Below are 11,499 nucleotides of genomic sequence, written 5' to 3' on the forward strand. Positions count from 1 at the left end.
CAAACAATCCGTACAGGAATAAAACACAAACATCCACTGACAGAAAAATAAACAATCCCGCACAAAAGCAGGCAGGCCCTGAAGGCTTAAATAGCCCCGAATTAACAACAAACAAGGTACAGGTGAAAACAATCAAGACAAAACCAACAGAAAAGGGAAAAGGAATCGGTGGCAGCTAGTAGACCGGTGACGACGACCGCCGAGCGCCGCCCGAACAGGGAGAGGAACCACCTTCGGTGGAAGTCGTGACACTCAGATACCCTAAAATGTAATCAAACTATAATATTTCTTACGGAAAAAAGTATGTTCAATAGGATATCGATTTTAGCAAGTGCATCTTGTCTTCATGGCGCGCCCAAACACGAATTTCCAAGACTGTGTCCCTGTACTAAAACTGATATTTCTTATTCGTTTTGAAAGTTACAAGCTTGAAACCTTGAACATAGATTACTGACACCCTGTGGAAGCCATAGGAATTGCACTACACCTTAGTAGCCGGACACCGCTGTGGTCTGGTGGAAGTTGCTACTGAGTCTGCTTTCTCTGTGGCTTTTCAGTGTGTATGTGTGTGTGTATCTCAGGTGGTTCTAGTCGACACTCTTCCTCTTTATGTCCAGACACAAAGCCACTGAAAAACACACACTACACACACACACACATACACAAACACACTGAAAAACACACACTACACACACACACACATACACAACCACACTGAAAAACACACACTACACACACACACTCACACACATACACAAATACACACATGCACACACTAATACTCCACATTCACACTGTTTTAAACATTTTGATGAGTTTTAATGAAAAGCTTTACAAGGCACAGTGTATGTACATATACAATAGATATGTAAATCTCAAAGGTACAGTTGACTATTATGGTATTACTGTCTTCATTATTATAACAGACTAAATGAAGGCAAACTTATATGACAAAACACAAATATTTACAATAATGTTGGTTGACTTTCACAAAATCTGGAACTAAAACTGATTTTGAAGTCAGATGTTCATATTTTACAGACATTATATACAGTAAAACCAAGTGAGCTGTTTTAATACAATATGTCAAGGAGGATTTGAAACAGGAAAGGGATTGTTTTTTTTAATGTCATTCCAAAATGGCGGCTCTGTGGTGACAACCCTTCATCTCTCTACAGGGAGCTTCCCTTCATCCCAGATGGCACCTTGTTCGCTATAGAGCACTGCCTTTGTCCAGGGTCCATATGGGGGAAAGATAATAGGATGTCATTTGGGATGCATCTCTTGTAGAGATTATATACTACTACATTATTTTGGGTGGCTGGGCTGTAGAGTAGATGGCATCTTCTGGAGTGTCTTTAGAGAGGTCTACAGCAGGGTATCTCGTAGATTCTACAGTATCTTTGGGTGGCTGGGCTGTAGAGTAGATGGTGTCTTCTGGAGTGTCTTTAGAGAGGTCGGGCGTAAGGAGTAGATGGAGTAATCATTCCTGGGATCGACTGGCTGTTGGAGGTCTTGAAAGAGACTCTAGAATCTGTAGTAGATCCACATGGGAAGATGAGAAGCGGTTGATCTGCAGTAGAAATAGCTTGGATTTATATAATCTAAGTCCAGTATTGTTGGACTATCAATTGGGAGGCCGTTAGCATAGATGTCACAGTGTGAAGACACTGGTTAGCATTGGCAGCAGGGTAGGTTGTAGAGGTTTGACAGCAGGGTAGGTGTAGAGTTGCCAGCAGGGTATGTATGTAGAGGCTTTTGGGGTTCAGCAGGGTAGGTGTAGAGGCTTGGCCAGCAGGGTAGGTTGTAAGAGCTTGGCCAGCAGGGTAGGTTGTAGATTTGGTAGGTGAGTTGACATTGGAGTTGACTGAAGAGAAACACCGAGGCGAGAGAGGGTCTGCATCTGTCAGTCCCTGTCATGTCACCGTCTCTGTATCTTCCTCATTTAGACAAGTCAAGGCACGCTGACAATACAGAACCAAAATGGACTAATAGTATCCTATCATGTTCAGATTATTGACATAACGGATATGTGGGAGGTGCCCTCATACCAACACATGTTAGCCCCACTGTTATACTATTGCATGGGATATGATAACTAGGACTAGATAGACCCACTGAGCGCTGTAGATGTCACACACTCTATAACCAATTAGAGAAGGTTTATATACCCAACCTTCCCTGTCTAGTCAGACACTAAATCTACACACTAACACTTTATTATCGGACCATCATCGCGTTCCTACGCTGGGCCACACACACACAACACACGACAAACACTACACAGTTGTCCTCATATGTTGCTGACACACACAGCGACACACACAACGACGACTTACACAGTACTTTCACACACACACACGAGCGACACACCAGCAACACATCGCTTGCAATCCTCTTTAATCACCATTCATTAAGTCAGGATTGTATTTGATCTCAGCATGCCTCTGCCGCCGTCCACATTTCCTCCTCATCTCACCACCCCGTTCTAATGTGACTCACACCACACCGATGCTATTCCACCACCCACGTCTTTTTCCTGCCACCCACAGCGCACCACAACAAACACAAAGTTTCCCTGCAGGCAAGTCATGAGTCCAGGTGAAATAAAGGAGCTTCTTAACTTCACCCAAAAAAACACATTCTGGGTCAGAATGGGTCTTAGACCTTTCTTCTTTACAGGTTGTCATCACCCACACACACACACACACACACACACACACACAACACACACACACCCTTTCAATATTCTCTACACTCCTCGTCCAGATGTGGGTCCACCGGTTTGCTCTGTGTTGGAGAGGAGACAGGTGCGTGGAGTGTTTCTCTTCATAGAACGTTCTCTCCCTGTGCTGTAGTACATCACGTAGCCCAGGCACATTCTCTATACCACGGGCAGCAGGCTATCCGAACAATCTGCCTTGAGGAGAAACACGGTCCACACCATCACACCCTTGATCCACAGAAAGGAGGAGAGATCTACAGAGTACTGTATATATCATAGATAACCATCAGACCTGACCACAGACAAGAGGAGAGACTTATACGGAGTAACTGTAGTATATATATAGATATAACCATCAGACCTGACCACAGACAGGAGGAGAGACTTTACAGAGTACTGTATATAATAAAATCATCCCACTGAGATACCCTATCAGACCTGACACACAGACAGGAGGAGAGACTTTACAAGTAACTGTATAGTATCTATAATATAGGTAAGCTAAAGTCAGGTACCTCTATAGTGGTGTAGGACATTGGGCAGTAACCGAAAGGTTGCTCCGGATGATATCCCTGAGCTGGCCAAGTCGACAAATAAAATAGTGTTCTCTACCCTTGCAACAAAAAGCAGTTAAACTCGCCACTGGCTCCACCCCCTGAATCAAAGCAAGTTAACCCACTTGAATAATCTCACCACCTGAACAAAGCAGTTAACCCCCACTGTTCCACCCCTGAACAAAGCAGTTACCCACTTGGTCCCACCCCTGAACAAAGCAGTTAACGTCCACTGAGTCCTTACCCCTGAACAAAGCAGTTAACCCACTGGTTTCACCCCCTGAACAAAAAGCAGTTAACCCACTGGTTTCCACCCCTGAACAAAGCAGTTAACCCACTGGTTCCACCCCTGAACAAAGCAGTTTAACCCACTGGTTCCACCCCTGAACAAAGCAGTTAACCCACTGCGTCCCACCCTGAACACAAGCAGTTAACCCACTGGTCCCACCCCTGAACAAAGCAGTTAACCCACTGGTTTCACCCCTGAACAAAGCAGTTAACCACTGGTTCCACCCCTGAACAAAGCAGTTATACCCACTGGTCCCACCCTGGGTTAGCACCCCTGAACAAAGCAGTTAACCACTGTCCACCCCTGAACAAAGCATAACCACTGGTCCCTGGTGGGGAAATAAGAATTGTTCTCACAATAACAAGTTGTTCATTTACTGACTTGCCTAGTAATAACAGATATAATTTTTTAAATAGATAACATGAGTTCATTCATGTCATGTTACTTGTCGCGGGTTTGTTCAGTCTAGTCATACTCATGTCAAAGCAGAAGAAAATAGGTGTGATAGCAGGAGGAGCCTGATTCATTGATCAGCTCATATTCGTCCTGTGTTCATCGTAGCTACTCACGAGTAACCATAGAATTACAGGAGAGCCCATATGTCACCTGTACCTTGCTTCTTAAAAAGTCCATAATTAGAGAGATAGTTAAAAGGAGAGTAGATCTAGATATGAGGAGCACCGAGAGATGATGTTAGATGAAGCACCGAGATGAGAGAGAGAGAGAGAGAGAGAGAGAGAGAAGAAGAGAGACAGAGAGAGAGAGAGAGAAGAGAGAAGAGAGGAGAGGAAGAGAAGAGAGAGAGAGAGAGCAGAGAGAGAGAGAGATGAGATGAGAGAGAGAGAGAGAGAGAGAGAGAAGAGAGAGAAGGATAGGAAGAGAGAAGGAGAAGAGAGAGAGAGAGATTTGTCCAAAGCATGAACTGTTACCATTGATTTCCTCCAGCATTACAGCATTTAATATCACAACACATATGTTTAAGTTCTGTATGTCTGAACTGAGAGATTCATCATTTCACAACATATTAGTTGTCAATGAATTCTGAGATGAGAGATTGGTCATACCTGCTCTTGATGACGGAGGACCATTGACTTCTACAGATCGCCAGAAACGTTATAGAGATGTTAGATAATGTTGCAGAGAGGTTTGGGATGGTTGTGGAGATGTTCGACATGATGTTGCAGAAGAGTTTGGGAGGGTGTGGAGAAATGAGGTCTGGGAGGTGACAGCTAGATGTTTAGGAGGAGCTGTGTGTAAAACAAAAGAACAGGCATCCACACAATATACTGTCACCATTTTGCTTTTCTCTAATGAAGTCATGAAGCCTGTAACAAACATTAAGCTCTGAATTTGTCAAGACAAATGTGATTGAGTTTAACTTACCATCTGTAACTGTGAGATGCACAAAATCCTCTTGGTATGTGTCTGGGCCATATCTCTCCACTCCACACCAGTAGGTACCTAGAGTCTGACTTCCTCAGGTTCTGGATGGTCACATAGAAGACTCCATTTCTTAAGTCTTCTATGATGTATCTCTGTTTCTCAATATAATGCTTGTTGCCCTGAGTTTGACCAAGAAAACGATCTCCATGGCTAACATTTCATTTTGCAGAATATAATTTTTCATTGTCACCTGCCCATGTGTGTAGAGAGCATTGATTTGACTTGTCCTCCTACCGACCCCCTACCGACTCCACATTACGTCACATTAATGCCATCTGACTCCACAACACACAGAGCTGTCAAACAGAAACACACAGTAGACAAAGTGTCAAACTGATGACCTGTGAGATAAACTTTAACCCTGCTCAAATCTAACTTTAACCCTGCTCAAATCTAACTTTAACCCTGCTCAAATCCTAAACTTGTAACCTGCTCTCAAATCATGACTTTAACCTTCTGCTCAAATCTAACGTTAACCTGCTACAAATCTAACTTTAACCCTGCTCAAATCTAACTTTAACCCTGCTCAAATCTTACTTTTAACCCTGCTCAAATCTACTTTAACCCTGCTCAAATCTACTTTAACCTGCTCAAATTACTTTAACCCTGCTCAAATCTAACTTTAACCCTGCTCAAATCTATCTTTAACCCTGCTCAAAATCTACTTTAACCCTGCTCAAAATCTAACTTTAACCCTGCTCAAATCTAATTTAACCCTGTCAAATCTAACTTTAACCCTGCTCAAATCTAACCTTTAACCCTGCTTCAAATCTAACTTTAACCTGCTCAAATCTAACTTTAACCCTGCTCAAATCTAAACTTTAATTAACCCGTCAAATCTCCTTTAACCTGCTCAAATTCTACTTTAACCCCTGCTCAATCTAACTTTAACCCTGCTCAATCTGACTTTAACCCTGACTCAATCTAACTTTAACCCTGCTCAAATCTACTTTCACCTGCTCAAATCTAATTTAAAACTGCTCAAATCTAACTTTACCCTGCTCAAAATCTTTTTAACCCTGCTCAAATCTAACTTTAACCGCTCAAATTACTTTAACCCTACTCAAATCTAACTTTAACCCTGCTCAAATCTAACTTAAACCCTGAATAAATTAATTTAACCCTGCTCAAATCTAACTTTAACCCTGCTCAAATCTAAACTTTAACTCCTGCTCAAATCTAACTTTAACCCTGCTCAAATCTAACTTTAACCCTGCTCAAATCTAATTTAACCCTACTCAAATCTAACTTTAACCCTGCTCAAATCTAACTTTAACCCTGAATCAAATCTTAACTTTATAACCCTGCTCAAATCTAACTTTAACCCTGCTCAAATCTAACTTTAACCCTGCTCAACATCTACTTTAACCCTGCCTCAAATCTAAACTTTAACCCTGCTCAAATCTACTTTAAACCCTGCTCAAATCTCACTTTAACCCTGCTCAAATCTAACTTTAACCCTGCTCAAATCTCTTAACCATTTAACCCTGCCTCAAATCTAACTTTAACCCTGACAAAATCTTACTTTAACCCTGCTCAAACTCTAACTTTAACCTGCTCAAATCTAACTTTAACCCTGCTCAAATCAACCATTTAACCCTGCATCAAATCTTACTTTAAACCTTGCACAAACTTTAACTTTAACCCTGCTCAAATTACTTCAATCTCCAAATCTAACTTAAACCTGCTCAAATCTGACTTTAACTCTCTAAACTTACTTTAAACTGCTCATCTGTTAACCTCTGCACAAACCCAGATATAAAGACCCAAATATCATATTCATTAGTTAGTTCAGACATTATCATAAGGTACATAGTGAAAACAAATCGTGAAAAAACTTCTGGCTCCTTAAGACAAAACATATCTTATTCCTTTATGTACTATATGATCCAGACAGTATTATAGAACCTGATACAGACACAGACAGACAGACAGACAGACAGACAGACAGACAAGACCAGACAGACAGCAGGCAGACAACAGACAGACCAGACAGACAGACAGACAGACACAGACAGACAGACAGACAGACAGACAGACAGAACAGACAGACAGACAAGACAGACACAGACACAGACAGACAGACAGACAGACAGACAGACAGACAGACAGACAGACAGACAGACAGACAGACAGACAGACCACGACAGAACAGACAGAACTCACCTGAGAGGAGACAGCAGGAGACAACATGGTGTATCTTCATTCTGGACAGTTAACTCCTCAAGTTCACTAATATTTCTGTTCTATATCTGTATATCTTGTACTACGCATAGTATAACTATAGCTGTTTAAAGTTTTACTTTCAGACTAATCTACAGTTGCTAGAATTTTTTGGGTACGGGGGTTAGGCTCTACTTTGTGGGTCTTTTTACATAGGTTTGTTTACCGGGCAGATTATTTAAATAAACTTATAGGAAAATATCATTTGTAAAGATCAATTCCAGTGGGCTCAGAAGTTTACTCTTCCATAACACTAAATTGACTGTGCCTTTTTAAAATCCAGGCTGGAAATATTTATCCAGCTTGTTATAATGAGCCACAATCAATATGTTACAGCTGTAACAGTTACTTTTACTATCACAGTAGCTATACTGTTAAAGTTACTTTACTATACTATTGTATTGTACATCGGTTCTGTCACAATCAGAGTCTAATGTCAGAAAATTTAATTTAACAGCAGGGTGTTTCTGAAGTGTTCGTTATCTTCCTGTATTGAAAGCTCATGCCTCGGAACGCCAATCTCTCCGCTGAAATCGTATCTGCTCTCTCTCGCGTACTTGGTACTCTGTTGTATCTTCTCACTCCTCTCTCTACTCTCTGTGTCTTCTCTCTCGTCTCTGCTATGCTACTCTCTCATCTCTCTCTCTCTCGAAGCCCTCCTCTCTCATCCTCTCATGCTCTCTCTCTCTTCTCTCTCTCTCTCCTCTCTCCCTCTCTCTTTTGCGTCTCTCCTCTTCGTCTCTCTCTCTCTCTTCTTAATATCTCTCTCGCTCTCTATCGTCTCCATGTCAAGAGATGGATCTCTTTCTCTCTGCATGTCAAGGAGATGAGTATAGTGATGGTGGTGGTGGAGGGGAGGGGCATTAGCCTACACATCCTGATGATTTCTCTGTAGTGACCTCAGTGTCATCAGGTCTATTTGCTGCAGAGTGAAACTGGTTCAAACCGGCCAGAGGTTAGACTTCTAAACCACAAGAGAACTCAGCTAGCTGTGGTGACTAAGTGTTAAAACTGTCAACTTCTCTGTTCTAAAGTGACCATGTTTGTTTCAGCAGAGGGACACATTGTTGAGATGATGACATTATAGTTAAATTATATATCAATATATTTTATGATTTTTTCTGACATGTCATTGATCCAAATACAGTCTTTATAAATGATCAACTCAACAGATGAGTTTCTGAACAGAAGAAACATCCCTCCTCTACAACCCAACTCCCCCTTAATGAATGATGTCATCACATAACAGACAAGCTACTGAGATCTCAGTAAACCAACAGAACGACCTCCACATCGCCCCCTACAGACTATTATCAGTACTGATGAATAAATCTACTATAATCTCCAGCACCAGTCGTCTCTCTCTCTATTGAGTAGAGAGGGGGTCCCTGGGGGACGAGGTTACAGTCTAATAAACTACATGTTTCAACTCAGTCAATTCAGGAAGTGAAGTGAAATTCCACATGGAAAATGATGGTCATCAATGATCAATTGAATTGCGATTCATTGTCTGTATTGAAATGGAACTAAAGAAAATGTCATTGGACCCCAGCTCTGGTAACAACAACACTGTGTCACAACCAGACGATCAGATGACCTCTTCTCTTCAGAATACAGACCATAGAATTACATATTAGAACTTAATTACATAATACACTTTAATTATTTCTACAGTCAGTAGCTGTGACATTTGTCGAGGCTCTGGTAGGCAGCCAATGCTTTGTGGTCCAGTGCCTGATAGGTTGATTGGTAGAGGGCGGGGTCATGAGCAATGCATTCTGGGTCAGCGTTGGACACGGGCTGAGGGTCCACTGCATTCTGGGTAGAAGTTATACTTTCTTCATCCTCACCATACTCTTCATCATCAACATGAGGAGGCTGGTGAGGAGGATAATTAGGTGAAGAAAGACACACAAGCACACAAACACAAGTACACACACACACACACACAGTTGTAAACACACACGTGTTCTCTCTCTCTCTCTCTCTCACCTCTCCAGTGCTTCCTGCATCAGGCCTGTTAGAAGATTGACCCAACATATATTAAAACTGTGTGTGTGTGTGCGCAGGTTCGTGCGCAAGTTCGTAATGTGAGTATGTGTGTGTGAGTGGACATGTGTGTGTGTGTGATATGATGATATCCACCTAGGCCTTGCTGCTTGCAGCACCTGTAGAATATGAACGGGGATGACATTCAAACACAGCCAGACTCACCAGCCAGACTACACCACACAGTGATCATAGAATATGAGGTGAATGACAGCAAACACAGCCAGACTAACACACACAGTGATCATAGAATATGAGGGGGATGACACCAACACAGCCAGACTCAACAGCCAGACTCACACACACAGTGACTCATAGCAGTACTTCACTACACCCTACACTACTCCTGTTACAGTACCTTCACTACAACCCTACCACTACTCCTGTTCCAGTACCTTCACTACACCCTACACTATCTCCTGTACAGTACCTTACTACCCCTACACTTCTCCTGTACAGTACCTTCACTACACCCTACACTACTCCTGTCACAGTACTTCACTACACCACCTACCTCCTGTTACAGTACCTTCACTACACCCTACACTACTCCTGTCAAGTACCTTCACTCACCCTACACTACTCCTGTTACAGTACCTTCACTACACCCTCCCTACCTCTGTCACAGTACCTTCACTACACCCTACACTACTCTGTTACAGTACCTTCACTACACCCTACACTCTCTGTTACAGTATCACTAACCTACACTACTCCTGTCATAGCTTCACTACACCCTACACTACTCCTGTTACAGTACTTCACTACCACCCTACACTAACTCCTGTTACAGTATCCTTCACTACACCCTACACTACTCCTGTACAGTACCTTCACTACACCGCTACACTACTCCTGTTACAGTACCTTCACTACACCCTACACTACTCCTGTTACAGTACCTTCACTACACCCTACACTACTCCTGCTATAGTACCTTCACTGCACTACTCCTGTTACAGTATCTTCACTACTCCTGTTACTGTACCTTCACTACACCCTCCACTACTCCTGTTACTGTACCTTCACTATACTCCGTGTGGCTCAGTTGGTAGAGCATGGCGCTTGCAACGCCAGGGTTGTGGGTTCATTCCCCACGGGGGGACCAGGATGAATAGGATGAATATGTTAGAACTTTCCAATTTGTAAGTCGCTCTGGATAAGAGCATCAGCTAAATGACTTAAATGTAAATGTAAATGTATACCCTACTCTAAGTATATTGTCTATCACTAGCTGCACGTCATCAGAGAGCGACGCATGTTTGTTGTTGTTGAATGCTGTAAAGCATTAAAAACAATCAAGCAACCCAGAAAAGTGCTAACAATACCCAATATTAACATGTGTAGCCTAAGAAACAAGGTCCAATAGATCAATAACTTGTAACAGAGGACATTCATACTCTGACTATCTCTGAAACTCACTTAGATAATACCTTTGATGATACAGTGGGTAGCAATACATGGTTATAACATCTACCGAAAAGACAGAAATGCCAAAGGAGGCGGTGTTGTGGTCCATATTCAGAACCACATTCCTGTAAAGCTTAGGGACGATTTAATGTAAATAGGGCTBGGGGACAACTTCCGATGAAACTGGAGGGCGCGCAATTTAAATAAATAATCATGATATTGAACATTTAGGTATATACAAGTGATTTATATCGGTTGAAAGCTTATATTCCTGTTAATCTAACTGCACTGTCCGATTTACAGTCGATATTACAGCAAAAGCATGCCATGGGATTGTTTGAGGACAGCGCCCAACATCAAAATATTTTTCCACCGGCACAGGTTTCATAAATTCACAAATAGTGATWAAATATTCACTTACTTGTTGAAAATCTTCCTCTGATTTGTCATCCAAAGGGTCCCAGCTATAACATGTAGTGTTGTTTTGTTAGATAAAATCCTTCTTTATATCCCAAAAAGTCTCTTTAGTTGGCGCCATCGATTTGAGTAATACACCCGTTCAACATGCAGAGAAAGGAATCCGAAAATGTACTTTGTTTCAACAAGTCAAAATATGTTTCTATTTACTCCTCAGACACCCTAAAATGTAATCAAACTATAATATTTCTACGGAAAGAAGAGTGTTCAATAGGAAACCGATTTTAGCAGGTGCGTCTTGTCTTCATGGCACCCAAACACGAATTTCCAAGACTGTGTCCCTGTACTAAAACTGATATTTCTTATTCGTTTTGGAAGTTACAACCCTG

At 41.9% G+C, this 11,499-nt stretch overlaps 1 long non-coding RNA gene across 7 annotated transcripts in view; it reads right to left on the minus strand.

Annotated features, from left to right (window-relative positions):
* The window catches only part of LOC139028446 (uncharacterized), a 12,637-nt gene extending 2,326 nt beyond the window's left edge, over nucleotides 1-10,311 (minus strand). Inside the window, exons 1-4 of one of the 7 annotated variants that reach the window (XR_011480652.1) lie at nucleotides 10,132-10,311; nucleotides 9,798-9,896; nucleotides 9,746-9,765; nucleotides 9,608-9,641 (exon numbers count right to left, since the gene is read on the minus strand). This is a non-coding gene — a long non-coding RNA (uncharacterized lncRNA). Of the gene's footprint in view, nucleotides 1-9,607; nucleotides 9,714-9,740; nucleotides 9,897-10,131 lie in introns of all 7 variants that reach the window. The other 6 variants (XR_011480651.1, XR_011480654.1, XR_011480655.1 and 3 more) reach the window with 6 other exon arrangements.
* Nucleotides 10,312-11,499: the final 1,188 nt, after the last annotated feature.

Source organism: Salvelinus sp. IW2-2015, linkage group LG12 (assembly GCF_002910315.2).
Source record: "Salvelinus sp. IW2-2015 linkage group LG12, ASM291031v2, whole genome shotgun sequence".
NCBI lineage: Eukaryota > Metazoa > Chordata > Actinopteri > Salmoniformes > Salmonidae > Salvelinus > Salvelinus sp. IW2-2015.